The sequence below is a fragment of the Melospiza melodia genome, chromosome 6 (genome assembly GCF_035770615.1).
Source record: "Melospiza melodia melodia isolate bMelMel2 chromosome 6, bMelMel2.pri, whole genome shotgun sequence".
NCBI classification, from domain to species: Eukaryota; Metazoa; Chordata; class Aves; order Passeriformes; family Passerellidae; genus Melospiza; species Melospiza melodia.
The window spans coordinates 28,255,937-28,278,176 of NC_086199.1; the positions used below are offsets into that span (position 1 = coordinate 28,255,937).

Here is a 22,240-nt window from a genome sequence, read left to right on the forward strand (position 1 = left end):
TGTTTCATTCTACAGCTGAAATTTTGTCACTGTTTACACTTGAAACCCCCTTTTATCACTGCTGTTTTCTTTACAAAATGAAGAAATTGATTTTAATTTGTAGTTTCACCAAAGTGCTGGCTAATGCTTCTCTGAGCTCAGTCTTTATTTTCATTTTATGTTACAAAAAGCATGTTCAGAGGTAATTTGGCGTAGATCTAAGCGAGCATGACTCAGTGAAATCACTGTAGGCTGCCATGCTAATGAGGGAAATGCATCTTAGACAGCAAGTAGAAGAAAGTTGTCTGGAATGGAGGTGAGAATGGTACCTCTGACTGGAATGGTCTCCTGCGAAGGAAAGAAATCTCCCTGATGGTGAGTAGTGAACTTGCACAGCCAGACTGACATTGCCATAGATCAGTGGGGAGCTTACATTATCTGGGGAGTACAAGTAAGAACTCTCTTCCAGCACAATTAGACAAAATTTAATTAATTTTTAATTCTGACTTTGACTAAAGAACACCGCTTTTAGTCATACTGGTTAGTAATAGTTATCTCATTAAGAAAGCCCTCATGACCTGAGCTAGTCTTGGGCTTTTACTTCTTGTGTAATATTTTATTTCTGGATTGTATGTGACAAATGGTTGAAATTACAGGCATAACATGCATGTTACATTTTTTCTCCAGAAATTATGAATTTTTAATATTAATTCATAGAATAACTCTGGATAAGACAATTGTTGGGATGTTTCATAGTAAGATGAATGAAAAGAGTTTTCAATTGTAACAAGGCTTTTTAGTTAATTATTTTTAATGGAAATATTCTATCCAAAATAAACTGACGACATTTTTTAAAAGTGAAATCCAACAATATTGTAACAACTCCTTACGGACTGTCTCTTTTTATGCAATTCTAATATATAATTTCCAAGTATTGGTATAGAATAAAGGGACAATGGGTACAATGCTAAATATTTCTTTTTCTTCTACTTATCTTGGCTCAATGGCTGGAAGCGACACGCTTGCTTTGACATAATTTTGCTCTGGTATTGGTTTTTTACAGGAATGTCCATTCATTGACTTTCAGGAACTCCAATTTGCTACAATAATGTACTAAGGTTGCTGTGTTACTCTTTCATTTCTTATTGATTCCTAGCCCATGTTTAAATACATATACTTTTTCCTGTTCCAAAACTGCCATGTGAGATTTTGATTCTTTGAGGAGACTCTTCATTTTGGGTAAGAAATACATGGTATAGAGAGACACACCATCCTTAGTTTACTGTTTCTCATACAGGTGAAACTGCTAAGTAAGACAACCTCTTGGAACATTGTAATACCTTATCTACAATAATGTATAGGTGAGGATCTTGTTATATTCCATAGTGGTCACATTTTATGCGTGAATACTGACAGCCTCACTCTAAAACATATATGGAGATAGAATGAAAATTATATGGGCTTCAGCTACCTTATAACAACATATTCATATCTCTGCTTTATGGTTTCAGGTGAAAAACCCTAAAAACTACAAAATTCTAATCTATCTATACTTGCACAAAATCTTGGCTTTGTGGTTTATCACCCTTAGCAACAAAAATTCTCTCACCTTTTAATAGAATTAAATTACAAAGGTGAATTGGAAAACCTGCATTACTATGTTAGTTTCACTGCAAAAAACACTAAAGAATGAAACTTTTAATAAAGATGACTTAGTTGAAGCATTTTAATTTTCTACAGCTGGCATGATTTGATTTTGTCTTGATTTTCAAGCTTTTTTCCCAGTACTGCCTTATAGGCATCTACTTGTGATATCCAAGTATACTCACTAACTTTATGTAATTTATAATCTGTTATTACTACCTCTGTCCTAACACAGAAGCCTGAAGAAATATATTTCCTATGAAACAAACAGAACAACACAGCAGTTTTAAAATTCATTCATTACCATTACATTTCTATCACCTCAGCATTATGAAAACATATTTTACTAAATTTTCATATGCACCAGCATCAGTGGTGTTCTTGCTTTTTTTATTTTTAATTATTGGAAATCTTTGTATTTCATTTGCCTGTAATTTGCTCTGAAAAACTTCAAAGTGTCTTCATGGGCCATCTTATAAACCTATTTGCCTGTAATGAAACAGGTCCTTAAAATCAAATGTTAACACTCCTTACAGTAGAATATAAAATCCTGCTAAGCATGTGTTTTAGATTAAATTTCTATTTAACTCATCACAGGCATATGAGAAGGTGCATTTCTTGCCATATTGAAATTTACTGCAGTTAGAAAAAGTTCCTAATTGCTTCTTCTCAATCTACTGGTAGAAGTAAATGTGTCCACAAATAGGCCATGATATTAATAAAAAAAGTTCATTATTATAAAAAAATTATATGATCACTAGAGAAGTTAAAATAATAAGGGTAGACTTGTGAAAAAAGTGTCTAAAAATAACCTATTCCAATTTTCAAGTACAGTTTCTATACAAAAGTTCAAGTTTTTCATCATATAGTGCCGTCTGAAATCAAGAAAACCTTCTTGATAAAAATAATATTGTACTTGAGAAGTTGCTGTGGTTTCATGGTAACTTTTTTTGGTCTGTTCCACTATACTACCACTTCCCTGTTGGAGTCATCCCTCCACAGCTAAGTTTGTCTTTTATATGGTGTGCTATTTACCATGATGCAATTTATCCATTGTTGGGAATATGGATTACAGATCTTGACCCAACAGGTAGGTTTATTTAGATACCTAAAATACAGTATATTAGCACTGTTAACATAATACTGTTCTGAAATGTGCTTCAATTTTCAATTTCTTTCTTGAGAAACTGGCTTATATGCTTTGATTTCTATTGATTTTTAAACAGGAAGAAAGCAATTATTGCGAAAATCCAAACCCAAACAAATGTTCAATCAAGATATAACTTCTATCAAAAAATCTTCAGTGAGAAAACTTCAGTTTACTGAAGGTTTGTACATGGTAAGCTAAATATCATTGAGTTTGCATTATGTAGTTTGCTTGCATATTATTGCACTTCACTTCTTATTGAATATCAAACATTTCATTATCAGATGGGGGTCTAAGGTATTAAATTATTTTCTGAACATTTACCACAATACTCACACTATTCTTGTTCAGTACAAATAGTTTTGCAAGTGATTGTTCATATTCAGCAGAAATACAGCAGATACAAACAGCACAAATGTGTGTGTTTAAAGAGGTGAATAATTGAGAAAATTCTCTGGGCAACTCATCCCAGTGTCTCAACACTCTTATTGTAAAAAAAATTCTTTCTCATATCTAACATAAATCTACCTGCTTTCAGTTTGAAACCATTGCCCTTTGTTCTGTCACTGCAAGCCTTGGCACAGAGTCTCTCTCCAGCTTCCTCATAAACTGCCCTTATATACTGGTGTGCCTGTGGTCTTCTGCTCCCCAGGCAGAGACAGGTTGGGACAGGTCTCTTAGGTTCAGCCTTTTTTTTTTTTTTTTTCATAGGAGAGGTGTTCCAGATCTCTAATAATTTTTGTGGTCCTTCTCTGGAACTGTTCTAACAGCTCCATGCTTCTCTTGGCAGTGGGAGCTTCAGAGCTGGGCACAGCACTCCAGGGAGGGTCTTAGATGAGCAGCAATCCTGCTCCCTTGACAGAGGGGACACCATCCATGGACTAACCTCCACGGAGATGCTTCACAGCTCCACCAGAGTACATAACGCAGTGTCACAGATGGCCACAACACAGAGTATCACTAAGCAATTTGAGAAGGCTTTAAGCATTTGCCCATGCACAGTAACAACATACCTCACCAGAAGGCCTCAGGTATCTGCCCATACAGAAAAATAACAAATCACTTCAGAAGGCTGCAAGCATCTGCTTTTCTTGCTATTCAGCCCAGCCTTTTATCCCCCTGATGTTGATGCATTGCACTGTGTGCCCTCTGTTCCCTTTGGTGGTTGGTCAGTGCCCCTGGGCACTCCCTGGCTCATTGCTGTCAGTGCTGCTCACCTGCTGCTCACAGCTGTGCCCACTGGGGATGAGGCTCAGCCTCAATTACCACAAACTGTGTGCTTACAACACCGCACTATGAGCCACTCAGCAGTCACATAGGTGAGGAAGCCAGCCCGTGTGCTCTACCCCTCAACTTCTGTCGTCACAAAGCTCCATATAGGCTACTTTTTATTCTCCCGTTTTCCTCTAAATTCAAGAATCGTTTACCCTATTTGATCTGTTCATCTACTCCCCTCTGCACTGTATGTAATCCAATGAGATCACTTATTTGTATATTTAGGATTCTAATTAATAATGCAGATATATGCTCTCTGGTGCTGAATGTATGTTGTCCTTTAATTATTTTTTTAAAACAGATAAGGGCCCATAAACCAAACCACATTGATAAAGAAGTAATATAAAAATGCACATAATACTGATAAAAATATTACATTACCTTACTTGTATCTTAGTCCAATGGGCAGTGCAGTATTAGCTCTGGATATATTTCCTTATATGTATTATGATGAATAATGAGATAACATGGTCCTGAGAAATTCTATGAGTTTGTTTTAAGCAATATATTTTTCAAGTTTAAGTGATGATTTTGGCCTTGTGCACATTACTTTATACCAAAACTCAATAAAAAGATTCCTGTCTATGTAAATAATTAATTTTTGCCATTTTCAACTTTTAATAATGTATGCATCATCTTTAGTTGAAGCTGTATGCCTGCTCACACACTCTAGAATTTTTTGGGTAAGTATCAGAAAGAACTCAGACAATCAAAAATAAATTGTAAAAAAATTAAAAATAAAATGATCCTATTCCATAAATAATTTCTTTTCCTGTAAATGGGAAATTTGATGTTGCATCTACTTTATTTGAAAGTGATGCCATAACAGAATCTGCAAGTTTGTTAGTAATGGATCTTTTTATTCATCTAACTTTTGATTCAAATGAAATACACAATAAGATCATCTGTGTTTATGCTCAGAAAAAAAGTCAGCATTTCTCAATAATAAGAGATCAAAGAGCAATGTTGCTATTTTGGGAAATAAAGCAAAATAGCTGCTTCTGCTATTCAGAAAAGGAAACTGTAATTTGGCAACTGTCAAGAGAGAGAGCTTCTCAGAGTCAGAAGGCAGTAAATGAGTTCAGAGTGGAAGGTTCAACTTACTTTCTACACCACTAGGTACAGGTTGATGGTATAGAATTACCATAAAAAGTATTTAATGTTTTTACAAGTATTTTGTGCTAAAAGGAGAGTGCAAATGTATCATAGTATACTTCAATTAGGCTAGTCTTCACCAAGGGACTGACTGCTCCATGTGTGAAAGACGCTTGTGGAAATATCTGAGGGCTAGGTGCTACAACATGAAAACATATCAAGAGGACACCAAGTTTGAACAGTTGTTATCAAAGTGGCACTGCTAGCATTTGCAATGATGTCCTGCAGAAGCTCTGTTCACTTTCACTGACAAGCAGGCTGGCCAAATAAGTTGTCCCTCTGCTGGCACTCGTGCCATGTGGCAGTGATGTGACCGACCTGTCAGCAGGCAGCGCGCCATGCCGACAGATGGGCGTGAGTGCAGCTAGCCAAGGATATTTTCATGCCATGTGCAGCAGATGTACACGCCTATTAAAAGTGTTGCTCCCTGCTGAGAGAATCAAAACAGCAGTTTGCCTTGAACTTCTTTTTTAGAGTTGGCAATATATGGCACCACTAACCCAGCTCAGGACTTGATTGGCATGGAGTATCAGGAGATACTGTGAGGGGAGGGCAAGGAGTTCAAGGCAGTCTCCTATACTGTTGTTATTTAATTCTTCAGGAATTTAAATTTTTTTTATAGACCTTATGCCAATAACACTTGACAAAGAAAACTATAGAGCTAAGAGCATGCCCTCTCTGGCTAACTTTATCAAATATACGAGCTGTACCCAGAGAGACTCTAAAAGTTGCACTTGCAGCACAGCATGGAAAGAAATATTTCCCTTCCGGGCAAAAATTAATTGTGGTCATTACTTTAATGATCAAAGCCCACAAAGGGCAACAAAAGTAGGCTCTATTACTGTATAAGTAACGGAACATTTAATTTCCACTATTAACCATATTTTTTAACTAGAGTAATATATCAATAGAAAGGGGATAATTGAAAATACAGGCTGTTTTTCTCAAAATTATTTTTACTTAACTGTAGCGACAATATACCCATTAGTGGCTTTTAAACAGTAGCCTTTTGGCACATCTAAATTTTTGCTGTCTGGAAAATAAAGCAACAAAGGTATACTGTTTCAGGTAATTTCAAATGCTCATATTGCAGAAAAGCCTGCATTTTGATGGTTTATATTTAAAAGACTTTTATTAGTGTTATTATGAAGTTTCTTTGAAAGAATTTGCCGAGAAGTGGGATGAAATGTCTAAATTTGATACTCTATACCAATAAACCTCTGATTTTAAGCTGGGGGACATAGTAATACAGGAAGCAAGGCAGACTGAAAGTATCTTGCCATTTAGATACAGCCTTTACTGTTGCCATGATATATAATGCTTTTTCCCCCTCTATTTAGAACTTGTGGAAAAAAAGAAAACTTCAATCCTTTCAAAGTGCTATATTACCCATCCTAGAAACAATCAATCAACAGAAATTTGCTTCTATCAGTGTTTTAGCTTCAGATCTTCAATCACTGCTGAATCAAAAATTTGTAACCTGGCTCTAACCTAGTCCATGTTTGTGAATCAGCACATAAAACACACACTCTCCATCACTGGGAAGTGCCTGCTCTCTAGGATACTGCCCTCCTCCTGTAAGTATGAATAAGTTCTGCAAGAACATTATCAACACTTCTTGTCCCCAGGTTACCCAATTCCAGCCATTCTATAAAAAGTAAGGGTCTCAGACTGATATAGTTGGTTAACTCCTTATTTCATCCACAAGAGCTATGGCTTCTACGGTTGATGATGGCTACTGTCCTCACACATGAAAATGATGAGGCTTTGGAAAATAATAATAAACTCACCTTCTCATTTAGCAGTGATCCTTAAATCCTACATTTCTAAAAGTTTTTCCTCTTCTTACTGACTAAATTCTGTTCTTGGATCTTGCCTGGGTATGGTCTGACAGAAAACTTCCTCCAAGTAACCTAAAAACCCAATCCACACAGCACAAAAATAGGAAATGTCTTTCTGCTGCATCCTGCTTCTGATCATTTCTAGATATGATAGACTTTTGCAGTGCATAGAAACAGATGCATAGCTAATTTCAGCTAAAATCCATGCCATCTCTATTATTTCTTCCCATTTGGAGGCTGGGAAGGAACAGAATTAAATGCTGTCCCACACATCAATGATTTATGAAGCTCTAAATATAAATAATTGTTCAAGATCCAGTTCTGTGCATGTATTATTCCCACACCAGGTGTTATTTTCCTTGTCTGCTTGTGGAGGTTGTTTGTTTGTTTGCTTGCTTTTGTTTGTTTGTTTTTAGTTAAATTCTCCTATAGTAGAAATTTTCACATTTTTTAGTTTTATTTTAGGGGATTATAATATTCAAAGTGTTCTTATATATATTAAACATTACTGTTTTTGAAGTTGTTGGCATCCAAACTATGATTTTTGTTGTGAAAAATAAACCATGCTCTGAAAAGTTCAATTACTAAACATTTGGGACATACCAAGATTTGGATGAAGAAACTATTTTGTTGGTTTTACAGAGATGTAAACTAATTAAAAGTCTGGTTGTACAATAAGTCCAGAAGACAAAAGAAAGGAGTCTGGTGTTACTTCTTGTATTATACAGTTCTGAGATGTTTCTTTAATTTTCAGTCTGCTTTGCTAAGAGAGTGATTTAGGAGGTTGTGTTTATATATATATGGATGTATAGGCTTGCGTTTATACCTTACATTTAATTTCAGCCTCATGCACAGTTTCAGACAAATAGATCAAGTATCTGAAAAGACAGTGATTTTCTATATGTTTTGGGAGAATAAGTGTCTAAATAGAAAAAGGTGCTTAGTAATGTTCTCATGAGGATGTGAAAGAAATGGGTAAATGAATCTGGTATCAAAAATTCCACACAGGAGCACCACTGAGACACGAAGCCCTTCAGAAAAGGGCTTTATAAAGTGCCACTGTTCCCAGAGTAATTGTTTAACATTTTATGGTTTTTCTTGCTTGAGATCAGGACTGCATGAAGGGCGTCAAGGTGTGAAGTCAAAACATAAAAACTAAATTGCACTGAAGTCTGTGGGCACGCATGAAGAAGAAGTTGCCTTACTTCAAAGTAGCTTAATCTTCTCACATTCTTATGTAGAAAAGCCTTGTATCCACTCTCATTAAGCAGTTGTGGAAATGTCTGTCACTGCCCTGAGCTGACATATCTAAAGATACATTTAGAGAATGTGCTGATGTGATGAAAAAAATGTTTTAAATGAGGATGAAAAAGAAGTGACTCCAGCTTTAAAGTAACCAAGAGAAAAACTACTTGAAACAAGCTAATGTGGATTGAGTATTCCACATCTTAAAACTGACAATTTAGTGAAAAGCAAGACAGAATATTAACACAATTACTTTAAAAAGTAGCAATAGGAAGGATTATGTATGTTCAGAATTCTATAAAATTAATAGGCAACATGAAATTTTCATGCTGATGGTTAGAAAACTACTACTGCTTTCCAGTAGTTGCATTTTGAAAAATAAAAGGCTTCAATCAAATTGCTAATTTCAGTGTGCTTATATTCAGAGTTTGTAGTTCCAAGTACTATAAGGATTTATAAACAGATGCCATTTTTGTTATTGCCCTCATTGTACTCAAAAAAGTCTTTCATAGAAGTAAAAATAGCTAAATTATAACTTACATCCATTGGGAAAACTTGTTGCCAGAACAATAGATTTGTGATTAAATTTTTTACAGAAATTTTCTAGGTTTCTTAAAATGTTCTGAGTGTTACTTGGAAATTGTAAAAGAACATGTTTTTATTTTACATGTGGTTTTTAACAGAAAATTTTCAAGTGTGAATTGTTTTTTCAAAACATGCATATTTTCCCTTTAGGGAAGGGAGATGGAAAAAATACCCAACAATCCCACCCCAAATTCCTTTCTTAATGGAAGTGTTACTAATAGGACTAAAATAGCAAATATAATTGTTCATTTATCTTTCATTGGTCTTTCCCTTTTTTTTTTTTTTTTTATTTTCTGAAGATACTTTGAACTTGTTTGATTGATTTGCACACTTTGGATGTCACAGTTTTATTCTTCTATATCTCCATGTTTCCTTGGGGTAAAACTGCAATGTGAGGTGTGCACATAGAATTAGTTTTAGCTCTTAATAGCCAAACAGAAAATACTGGTTCATAGCAATAAATGTGTGTTCCTCCAGATGAAAAACATCATTAAAATATTCCTTCTCAGATACATTGGATACATGTAAATTATTTCACACTTGGCCAAGAAAGTACACTTGAGGAAAAAATTATGAGCAAAGAAAATGATAAATTAAAGGCTATAATTTAGTTTTGAAACTAATTTGAAGAATAGTTATTCTGGAAACTTTGTTTCATCTGTTTATTTTGTTGCTATTTATGTTCCCAGTAATGATTCTGCTGAGATTTCTACCTAAGATACGATAGCAAAGACTTAATTGCTGAAGTTCACAAAATGTTCTTTTATTCTTGCACTGACTGAGAATATTTCAGCAACACACAGTTTGGGAAAAGAGGCCATACAACAAACAAACTGCTCCTTTTCCAACAGGGGAGGTGGCAGTTCAGATTTTTGGATGGCCTTCCAAAAATCTCAGAAAGAAACTTCCAGCAGCATGCTTTTATATGATCCAAAGACAAATCTGGTATTATTGACAGTGATGCTGATGTTTTGGAGGGAACTCCAGGTCAAACCAAGGACTGCATTCACAACAGCAGACTGCATCTTTTTAATGTATTGCATATTTGAGATGGAATCGAACACAGCAGGCACACTTTGTTGTGCCTGTCTGAACAACATCAGAGTCATTCATTATGTAAATATTGGAATGAAACTGTTAAATTTTAATTCATAACATTAGGTTTTCTCTCTGTACAAAATAACATTTCATAAAGTATTGCATTTTTAATAAAAATCTGTATTTTTTTGGTTACTATAACTTCAAGTTCACAAGTTTTGGGCAGTTCTTGATATAACTGTGTAATTTTTGTAACTCTGAAGTAATTTACAAACTATCAAGTCCAGTGTTTGATTTGCAAAGAGGATGTGGCTGAAGTAATTGTGCATTTGCATTTTCCATCAGCTTCACAGGAAATATATGATGTGCTTTCTGTTACAAGGAATACTTTTTTATAGCTTATATCATAAAAATCTTAGAAATCAAATCAGTTATTGAGAGTTCTATTCTATTTATTTCCAATCAGACAAAGAGGAATTTAATACTGAGAGAAAAGAAAAAGCCATTCGCACAGCATTTTGGATGGAACATTTAAACTATAATGCATCCCTAGAATACAATTCCAGGGATGTATTGCAGTCATAGGATCACAGAGTGATTAAAAATCCATAATGGAGTATTTCTTTCCCAGCTATACACATAAAAAGACCTCTTATCCTTACAATTTGACTTCCATCCACTCAAACAATTTTTTCATTAGGTACTGTTGTGGAAGGTAATGCATCTAAAAGAATGAACCCTATTTTCAGTTCATCATCCTAAAAGCTCTTTCATGATACCCCCTAAATTGAGAAGGCAAGGCACACCCTGCTTATGATTTATCCTGAGAGCAATGTACATTTTCGAAATCAATGGTGAAAATGTCTGTAGGTGTGCACACATGCATGTGCACATGCTTGTAGTGGTACTTCTGTTTGCCCTTTATTGAAGCAGTGAAGCACAAAGAAATTGAGAGTCAACAAAGTTAAAGCAGAGGAAATAATATTGAAGTTCTGCTCCTCTCTAATTTTGTACTTTTGTGTAGTGGCTCAGTAAAGAAATAAAGAAATTTAGATATTCAGTTCTCACTTTGAAATTTTATTATTCTAGACCCTGGAAGAAAGAGGCTGCTTGCTCACTCCAACAGTGAATGAGATGCTGAAGCAATATGCTTGAAATGTGGTGTGTTTTAAGAAGACCAGGAGAAGAGCTGGCATGCTCAAGAGCTGATTTGATTTTTTTTCTCAACAAGTTTCTTAGAGGAAACTTCATGCCTCTGTAAATTTTGTCTAATTTCTATCTGTTGACCACTATCACTAAAAGGATACTATTATTAAAGGTATTAAATAATATTATTGCAGCATGACTTGAGAATGAAAGCAAGTGCCAGTAATACTCCTATGCTTGACATCAGCATAATTTTTGTAATTTGTTCATGGATTACTTGATTATCTTTGTGGGTCCCTTCCAACTCAGAATATTCTGGGATTTTGTGGCTTTTCTTTCTTTGCACTCTCTACAATTGCAAACAAATGTTGTCTGTTAGATAAATACACATTACATAAGGCATACACATTAAAGAAGGCACCTGTATCCTGAGAAAAAGCATCAAGTCTGTTGTGCATTTGTTCCTTATTCTTAAAAAAACAAGAAAAAATAACTCTATGAACAAACAAAAGAGACATAGATGCATGTCATTACAGGTAAAAAATAGTAGCATTACACAAGTTCACTTGTATGAACTGTGCAGGTCCATTATGTAAATGGAGCGGTCTTCATTAGACTGTGCTGGTAATTAAAGACTGACAGGCCCTTATCATTGTGGAAGGATTTCCTTTCCATTACCTTTTTTGACCTCCTACTCACTTTTTCCCTTGGTTTAATATGCACAGCATGAAGTCTCTAAATTATCTAAATAGATTTATAAAACTTCCCTAATAAGCTACAAATTAGGTGATTTCTTGCTGATTCTTTTCTTTATGACAAGAGTTAGTGGTCTCACTAGTTCCACTGACAAATTTGTAAGAATATGTGATGTAGCATAAGGGCCACGAGTGTGAAACTTCCTAAGCCTCTCAGACACCCTTTATACCTGCATAATCTGCAGCACTGATCAGTCAGTGCATCTATGGACCAGTCTAGAACATATAGAACTCAAGGGAAATGCCCACTTGTTTTTTTCTCCTTTTATGTTAAATTTCTTTGTGGAAATTTGCAATTATCTATGACTGGAAATGCATAATGCATTTGGGTAATTAATTATAATTTTATATTGTATTGCCAAAGAGTGGAAGGGGGTAAGGGACAAAACCAGGCTCTCCAGTGACGGACAATGGGATGGCGAGCCAAAACTGGAGGAAATGAGTACTAATGGGATCCCTTAATTTGCTTCACCAGGTGTTGGCTACAAAGTACCACACCTGAAATGCTTCTACACTAATGGCCTCAGCGTGAGGAACAAACAAGAGGAGCTGGAACCTTTGGCCCACTCCCAGAGATTCGACAACATTGGCGTAAGTGAGAGCTGGTGGGATGAGTCCTGTGGCTGGAATGCGCTGCCAGATGGTTGCAGGCTCTTCAGGAGGGATGGGCAGGGCAGAAGAGATGTTGAGAGGTTGGCACTGTATGTAATAAAAGGGTTAAAATCAAGTTAATTGAGCCCATTTTCGGAATTGTCTGTCTTCAGGTAGCTCTGCTTCATGACTAGACCATGTCATATGCCTTGCTTAATCATATAGGTTAAGTCTGTAAACTTAACTATGCTGGTTGCTGATGAAAATATTAGACGGCCAAGATTTGGGATGTGGGATTTAAAATATACTATAATTAGACTGCATTAGGTATTTTGGATTTATGTAGCCTATGGCTGCTTTTCATCTATTTTGTCCTCATTGTCCTCTTAATTTCCTAGTACACTGCAGAGATATGTTAATTTACTACTCAAGCTGAATGTAAGGTCACAGTGTCTCACTTTTGTTTGTAGTTGATTGCTTATCACCTATTCAAGACTCCATTTCTATTTACCATGTATTTTTGATGATTGGGCCTCAGTAAGTCCCTACAAAAGAATACTGATCATGTTTTCTTTTCTCTCTAACAGCTGCTCAGTAATTTCACAAGATGTAATGTAAGTCTATTCATGAAGTAAAGTGAGACCCTCTCAGCTCATGTTGATTGTGCTCATGGAGGTGCTCACCAGTCTGTTGAATACATTCTGCAATTATTATTATTTTTTTTTTGAAGTAGGCAGAATGCATGCTGAAGATCATATGAAGTAAAAGTTAAGCCTCTTTCTCTCTTACACACAATACACAGGCTGATTCCTATGGAAGATATGTAGGTAAATCCTCTGTACAATTTGGATATTTCAAGGGGCGATTTTGTGAAACCATTTATGTCCAAGCCCAGTGCACTTCTCCTCCCTGAGCAGGCACTCAGTTAGATACTGAAACAGAGTCCAGATGCAGATCTCAGATGTAGTAGAGGAGGTTTTTTTCATAAAATATTCTGTAAAAGTATTTGAGTTCTTATGTTCAGTACTTATGTGAGAAAATAAAACTGATGATCTAGAATTTTAAAATATACTGTATTTTTATAACTTAAAAAATGACAAGTGAGAGAAAATGCCAGATGGACTATTTGGCTTAAAGTTCTAACAGAAATGGAAACAGAAGATGACAATAATCAGGCAAATATCATTTCATGACTGAAAGTTCCCAGAGCATCTTGGTTTAAAATTATTGAAATAGCTACATGGCTGGATTACAAGCATTTCAAATCAGTAAGAATTAACAATATCTGCTATAAAATGTACAGAGTAATTCTCTAAAACTTTGTCCAGTGAGGCTATCTCTATGTGTGTCATGCTTAACTTCTTCAGTTGGTGACTGTCTGCTTTGCATAAAATACTTACAAAATTTATTGGACTAGGGAGGCAGAATATGTAATTGTTCCTGACTGGAATAATAGCACAGTGGTTACAGTACTTACCTAGGAGGAGGGATGCTTTTAAGGGAGCAGGGGTGGGTGGTGGTGGTGGAATGAAGGCACAAATTCCTCTTTGCTGTATGTGACAAATGTGATACTTATAAAGCAGTAGAAGTTAATAAGCTTGGCACATGAGAGGTAAGTTTTTGAAAAAGTAATTATCACAGGCAGTGCATGCTCACAGAAATTAATGGAGATCCTTTTTCCATATATGAAATATTGCCTAAAAAAATTCTGCTCAAAATTTCCATGCAAGGCCAAGCTAGCTTTTTGGAAAGTATACCACAAATTTCCAAATGTCAAAATATATTATATAAATATTTCACTTAAGACTTAAATTTTGGGGAAAAAGATGCAGAAGGCATAATATTCTAAAATCCCACCTCTAACAGTCAGGAAGCCTGTCTGTATCTTCAATATGATTTTTCTTCATTTTCAATTTACATAATGGAGAGTGATAAAAATGAACTGATTTATGTGCCACATTGATCTTAGAGCCAAATTAATTTCTTTTATGATAAGGACCATTCGAGAGATAAACATTCTATGTTCCTGGGTAAAATAGGAAGTATGAAAATTTTCTCCTTTATATGTATCTTCTATATTTTTAAATTAAGGTAGGCAACATGCAGAGGTTCCTTTCTAATAACTCCTATAATGCCTAAATTTATGTTTAAATTAGACACTTGCAGTGTATATCAAATACATTCTTAACGATTTATCTGCTATTTTCATACATCTCTAATCCACGCTATTGTATTTGTTTGCTACAATGTGGTTGTAGGAGTCTCTTCTCTGCCAAGATGCTAAAATAAATGTTTGAAAATGTTATGATTCATGTTGCCAAGGTTTATTTGCAAGAGCATGCTAGCAGCTTCCCAGTGGAAATACCTTTTCTTAAAAAAATTAAGAGAATGAGTATCCAAGTCACTTTTGTGTCACATCCAGTGAATAACATTAAAAAAAATTATTATCTATTTAGTAAATAATAATAGGGAAAGAAAGGGGTAGGATGTTGCAAGTAGGGGACAGATTTAAATTAGGTGCCTTAAATTAGAATGGAAACATTAGTGCATTATCTCCAGATGCTTAGCTTTTTCAAACTGTTGTGTTAATGTTTTTTACATGTGGAAAAATGTCTGAAGTTAAGTATTTTTCACATGTGTACGCTAAATTTTCAGAATAAATGCCCTAGGTAAGCAGTTCTGCAGTTAGTTAACACTATGGCTATGTATCTTACGAATTAAATTTACGAAGCTGCGAATTTCTTCCAGCTCAGTCTGTCTCAGAATTTAATATTTTAAGGACAGATCTAATGGGGACTTAAATATTATATTACCCTAAGCCAAAACTTCAAAATAGATTCCTCCTTGCACATTCAAGAGTTCTAAGTTTTCTACAGATATAGTGGTACAGAAATAAATAGAGTCTCTGGTGATGTGAATGATCAGGAAAGCAGACATTTAGTATGCAGTACCTGACTTGGAGTCTAGTAGCTATGGATATAAGCGCAGGGAGCTGATTTCCATGTTCCCAGGCCTGTTTATACATTTTACATGAAAAATTTTTCATTTAAATATTGAAGTAACTGGAAGAAAACAGAATTCATCTCTCCCAATTCTGATCAGCTTTACAGAACTCTTTAGGCAGAAAGTCATACCTGCAGGCCTGGGAAATTGTTGAGTTTTGCTGCAGACTAAAAACCTCTGAACCACTTCAAACAGTAAGAAAAAGGCCATAATTCTACCTAAACCAGGATACCTTGATGGCTCTGGCATTCTTGTGGAAGATGTGGGTTTGTATGTTTCCAGTGTCAACATGAGAAAAAAAGCCATCTCTACTACTAAAAAGGGGGAGAGCCCTGTATTCAGATTAATAATTCCTGCGTTGAGACAATGCCATGTATTGAACTTGCCTATTGGAGATTAATAACATGAAAATTCCCTCCATTTGAAGGGAGGAACCACAATTTCCCAGAGAAGTTGCAGAGTCAGTGCTTCCAGCATAAGAGAAGCAATCCACAAAGCTTTCCTTAGAGCTTTTTGCTTCCCTACCAGTCCTGGACTCATTCCTTCTTGCTCCCAATTTACACTCTCCTTCTTTAATAAGACCCTAAGATCTCACAATTTACTTGAAACAGCAACCTGATGCTTGTTTCTGCCTGAGGTTTCAAACATTTAAGTCAGAAGCTGCAGCAGCTAGAAAGTTTATGGAATTGAGTTCACCAGGGCTTTTGGGCCAGCATCACTTGATTTAGGGCTTGGAAACCTACCTGAGACCATTTTCACACCTATTTACTATTTTGGTGCTGAAAATATTTCCCTTTGATAATGCATATAAAAGATAGCTAGCTCTAAAACAAATGGAGCAAAAATTCCCTATGCTTTCTTAATAATAATTTATTAGGACAGACCTTATTGTTATATGACTGGATATTAGCTCTTGGGCCTACTTTATGACATTCAGCCTTCTATCTCTAAATTTCTTTTTCCTGTTATAGCTTCTGACATTACAAGATAGGTAAAATTTTATGTATGGGTAAAATTTTATATATAAAATCATTGAATTAATCAGTGTTCATTAATATGAAAGAGAATGAAAAGGTTTATTGATCTCTGTATTAAAGAACAGTATGAAAAGAACATGACTGAAAGTATGCTGAAATAATTTTTAATTAATTTTGAATCCTGAAATTACAGCATATTTTTTTTGAAATTTAAAACACTTCTGGAATAAATTGCTATCAGATGCTTCTCCCTTTGTTCTTTAGAGTTCTATGTTCTATCTTTTACCTGGCAGATGTGTGTGTATACACTCATAAGTGAGGAATAGGAGAAATGAGTGGAAGGAGGTGGATTTAAAGCTGCAATCAATTAGTCTGTTGCTAGGGAACTGTCAGCTGCCCACTCACAAAACAGCAGTCAGCTGGCTGGAGTGAGGAGCATATAAAATGGAGTACAAAACACTAAACCTCTCCCTGTTGTTATTAATTTTTTTAAAAACATATCTTATTAATGCTGAAGGAAAAAGGAAGGGAAGTTTGATAGCAAAGGTCAAAATGTCACACATATTTCACTGCTAGTTGAGATGCTTAATTAACTGACTACAGGAGCTATGGTTTGTGTTTGGGTACTTTTATGTTTATCACTCTTAACTAATATGGAGTGGAGTGGTGCAGTATGTGGAAATATATTCCAGAAGAGCATATTTGAGCACACCAGGTTAGCCTAATGTGGTCTGATTGGGGAATACTTTGAAAATCCTAGGCATTTAATGGAATGTCAGTTAATTGAAGCTTGATGAATTTCAAAGAGTGAGCTGTGGCTGGTAAAGATAAGAGATGACCCTGCTTGATACACATAGAAGCAGAAGATTTCATTTCACTCACTTAGAGCTCACTCAAGTGTGTGAGGGATTTCAGACTTGAAACAGAATTCCCCATCTAAAGTTCAAATGTGATTTCTGACTCTGGCAAAGCATCTCTCACAGGTGTTTCAGGCTTGTTTTGCTTGTTCTGGAAGAGAAGGCCTCATTTTGAAAAGACTTTCATAGTATTTTTGAAACTTTTAGAGAAATGTTGACATAGAACCTGAGTTTTCTTACTAAGGATAGTTTCCATTTCAATTCTTTAAATTTATAAGTACTTTTTCAGTAACCTTTGGTATTCGTGGTTTTCAATATTAATGTTAAAGTCTAAAGCAAAGAACCATTCAAAATTTTCCTTTAACTGTCTTGGTGCTTTCATGGTCATGTGAGGCAGAATAGACTGATCCTCCCTGAACAATGTTCTTGCATGGGTTCCACTGGCAGAGGATAAAAAGCTAGACCAAACTTTGAAATTTTCTACTACTCTTACCATTTATATTGCTTTCATTTCCACATATGTTGACATATGGGAGAGGCAAAAAATTGCAAAATATAAGACTGGGGACTTGGCTTTGGCCATTCAATCATCCAGCTACCTGTGCTCTCCTCCATGTCAGCTGTAGGAAGCCTTGATATTTAAAGCTCTGTGTATGCAATGTTAATGCTTAATTCACACTTATAAATTAGAAATCATAAATATTGTCATGTGTGTTTGGCAGGAATTAACCAACTTAAATGTGAACCACCAGCCTGTGAGCTCTGTGTAAGCCTTATAAAATACATCTTTTGATGATTACCTGTAAGCACCTGACATACAGCACAAAATAGCTATATATCGTTTTCCAGTGCATATAAATAAGATCTTTCAGAATGAAAAGCAAAGATAAATAATTTTGAGACATACCAGAATTGTCTATGCTTCCTAATTCTCTAAACAGAAAGAGTTATCTCTGTTATAGGAATAAAGATTGCATTTATTTTTCATTATTTACTTGCTCTTTGTAGTGGTAGAACTCCATGTTGTGGAAGAAGCTGAAAAATATCTTCTCTAACTGATCACAGAGCTGAGATCAGCATTTCAGCATCACTAATGGCCGATCATGACCCCACACAACCACGTCTGCATCTCTGTCCATGTTTCACTCTGCTCTTGTCAAGATAGCACTGCTGAAATCAGGCTCCTAAGAGCAGCAACACAATGTGGCACCGCTGCTGCAATGAAAATAAAAGGCAAGTGCACTCATCTTGTGGCCTCAGGACTCTTGCTTTGCTGGTGAGTTGTTCTGCATGTGTTTTCTGGGCAGAGTGTGCAGGAATGGTGCTGTGGCTGCTCAACTCCATTGCAATGTGTGGCTTCACTGAGGAAGAAGGGAACAAATTTGTCACTGTGCCAGTGCAGGCTGGACTCTGCATTTCTAAACTGCAATTGCATTTCTGAAAAGCTTTTTTTTGTTTAAGGCTTTGAATATTAAGTATTAATCAGTTTGTGCTCTATGTAACTGTCTGCTCTGCTTCTGCCTCAGGTCACTGGGAACCAGCTGGGTACACCCACTATTGCAGAATACAGAACCAGCAAGAATAAAGTTTCAACCTGGAAGTTATTGCTTATACAGTTTGTGGATCTTTGAAACAGTTGTAGTATTGTAAATTTAATATGTCAGCTCAAGTCTGCAGAACAGGTAAATTTTTGAAATTTCAGGGTTAAATATTAATTTAATGTATTCATAATGTATTTAATATGCAGATTTATAAAGTCAGGATAGTGTGCAATTTAACTCTTAAAATTCCTCTTAGAATAAGGGTTGTTGGAATGATGACCTCTGTACGGGTTTTTTTTTTGTGCCATCTATCTGTCATCTGTACCTCTTGCAGCCAGGTTTTCATGAAATGTCATGGGGTATGCAAATGGCTAGTAATAATATTTTATTGATTTCTCATATTCAGGTACTTTTTATTCCACGATTCAACTCCACGTAATAAAAATTTATTGTAGGCAAAAAAAAAAAAAGATGCATACTAATCACAAGCTAATCTGAGTTTTATTTTATATTCTGGTGAAGTATTTTTAATGAGAAATTTGGATGTTAGATCCACCTATTCACTGGACCAAATGTCTTTTAAGGTGTGACTATGAGGAAGCCCAAAAATATGAAGGATATTTTTTCTCTTGGTGCATAGAGTTTCTGAGTCAGATGAGAGATCAATTATGTTATGTTTACAGATTGTCTTGGAAGGACTTTATTTACTAAATATTAGAATGCTTGCATGTGAATCAGCCTCCTGCTGCAGACTTAACCTGTTCCTGGTACTAGGTTTATGTGAACACTGTTACCAACAGGTCAGGGGAGGGGATTCTTCCCCTCAGGGCTGGTGGAATTGCAGATGAAGTGCTATGTTCAGCAGTAGGCACAAATTGAAATACAGAAAATCCTGTTTTAATCTAAGAAACAGCTTTTTAGTTCTGCAGGTAGTCAAAGACTTGAACAGTTTGATGAAAGAGGAGGTGGAGTCTGTCAACATCCCTAGAAATATTTGAAAACTGACTGGCTGTGCTCCTGAGCAGCCAGCTGTAATTGCTCCTGTTCTGAACAGGGAACTAAGACTAGAGGATCTCCAGAAGTCCCTTCCAACCTCAGAGATTCTTTGGAAATAATTAAGACCACAATTGAGTTACTGATCATATAAAGAACCTTTTATTTTGGTTAGATACCAAGGGAAATTTTAAATGCACCATCTTTTCCTACTCGGTTAAACTGAATTTTCATTGTCTCTATTTAATGTAATTAATGCTGGGAGGCATTATGAAGAATTGGAATTTTCCATAATTTTGGCTTTCTTTTCCAACACTGCACAGGTTATAAGGCCAGTACTCCCCAGATACATGAACAGCTTCAAGCACCATCTTCATTGCTATAGGAAAATAATTTGTGTACCACGGAGGCTAATATTATTGTTGAGAGGCTTATTGGTGGAACCCTTATATGCAAGGATGCTTGTGTAGTTGTTTTCCTGCTTCTATCCCTTTTTTTCCCCTAGGATTATTTTACTAGAATAGTGTATAAAATCTGACCTTTCTTTGCAAATCAACGTTCCTCAATGGACTCAATTACTTTCACTACTATCAAATATTGGAGAAAGTTTGTTATTAAGTGACAATTGCAGCAACAAGTTTGATGAAATAGGAAGTTCAAAGGTGCTCAGTAAGCAGCTGCATCACAGTATTTTTAGAAAGACTGGAACTTGTATAATTCCCCAAGCTGCTACAAAATAACTTCTGAACAAAATAAATAAGAGTATTATTGAAAATCTAAGGATCTGCAAACTTCGAGGGTTACAGGGATTTCATGGTACCTGAATATGAATGCAGAATCACTTATGTATCTATTCAAAATCACTGACTTGGGAACTTACACAACATGATGGCAGGTAATTATCAATCACCCTCTACATCCAGTATAATGTACTGCATTTATTATTTCATGGCATTACAGAGTAACTGACACTTTCAGCTCTATCAGCAAATTCTCAGTTGGCTGCAACATAAAAATATCAAGGTATCTGCAAGGGAATCTTTTAATATTATATTGAATCTACACTTCTGACAGAGAAAATGAAATATTAGTTTGGTTTTTTTTTTAAGCATAGGAGTAAGCGCTGATCAAGTTTGTTTGAAGAACAGTTCAATTGATGATGGTTTCTTTTTATAGATCTGGATACTTTCCATCCTCACTGCTGTAATGCTAATATTTGTGGACAAGAGGTGTAATAAGACAGTTAATATTGTACATACTAAATGTACAGACTAAATGACCACTGATGTTGTGTGTAATATCAGAGTTCTGTCAGTCTTTTTCTGTGCAAATGCATTAGTCTGATCCTCTTCCTTCCTATTCATAGAATTTTCAAGAAAACGTGTGGGAACACAATTTTTTTTGAGAATATATTTTGCCTTTAAATTGGTCAGATGGGATAAAAATTGAATAAGATGAAGTTTTGAGCTGAGGATGGAAAGAGACTCAATGATCTCAAAATACCTTTTTTTTTACTTTTTTGGAAACAGACTAAAATAAGCAGCGTATCTACAGTTGTCTTCTGTGTAGCAATTTTAGTGTTGAGGTATGTACCCTGTTAAAATTACAAAATAGCGTTATTAGACTGAAATTCTTGAACTGCAAAACAAAATTCTATTTTCTCTAAAGTATTATGGCATATTTTTCATGACTAGCAAAAACCTCACATGTCTAAAGGAAACAGCCAAACCCAAACCAGTAGTGACAATTTTTTTGGCCCCTGTATTTGAAAGAGAACAGAAATTAAACTTCTGAGTGAAAGGAAAAATAGAATATTCTTGACTCCTTAAGATTTCATCTGAGAAATGGTTACTGAAGACTCCAGTTTTGAAAATGGGTGGCTGATAAATAAATTTGTTTATGTGTTTGGTGTTTGAGTAATTTATCTGGATTACTGTGTTGTTCGATGAAATGGTAAAAAATATCCCAGCACCCCAAACTACAGAAAAGTCTTCTGAAATGGTGAACAATAAAATACCAGCTTTAAGTTGTGTTGTTTACTAGTACCTGTCAATTTAATACCTAAACCATTAAAATAACAAAAAAGGCAAGAAAAGACAAACAAGACAGGTAGATGCATTTTCTTCTCCCTTGTTAAAAAAACATGTTGTTGAAAGGACATGTGATAATTGTAAACATTTCCAGTGTTCATTGTTAGAAAATGTGGCAAAAAAACTTGGAACAAGGTACATTATTTGTGTTCTAATGTGCCTCCAGGGTGTCCTAAATTATGTTTTTGATCTTTAATGTCTGTGTAGTGTCCATGAAGAACCCACATATGCATGTAGGAAATTGAATAAATTGAATAAAATAAATTGAATATTTTTGAATATGAAGAAATAAAAAAAAAAAGTCCTTTGAAAAATGTTTCTAATCCTTAAATGAACACTGGGATGAAAAACTGGGGCACACAGCTTAGCACTGGCAGG

General features: G+C 35.3%; 1 long non-coding RNA gene across 1 annotated transcript; it reads left to right on the forward strand.

Annotated features, from left to right (window-relative positions):
* Positions 1 to 248: 248 nt before the first annotated feature.
* Positions 249 to 12,401, forward strand: LOC134419777 (uncharacterized). Its single transcript, XR_010028155.1, has 4 exons — positions 249 to 354; positions 2,850 to 2,962; positions 10,999 to 11,070; positions 12,286 to 12,401. It is a non-coding gene; the product is annotated as an uncharacterized LOC134419777 (long non-coding RNA).
* Positions 12,402 to 22,240: the final 9,839 nt, after the last annotated feature.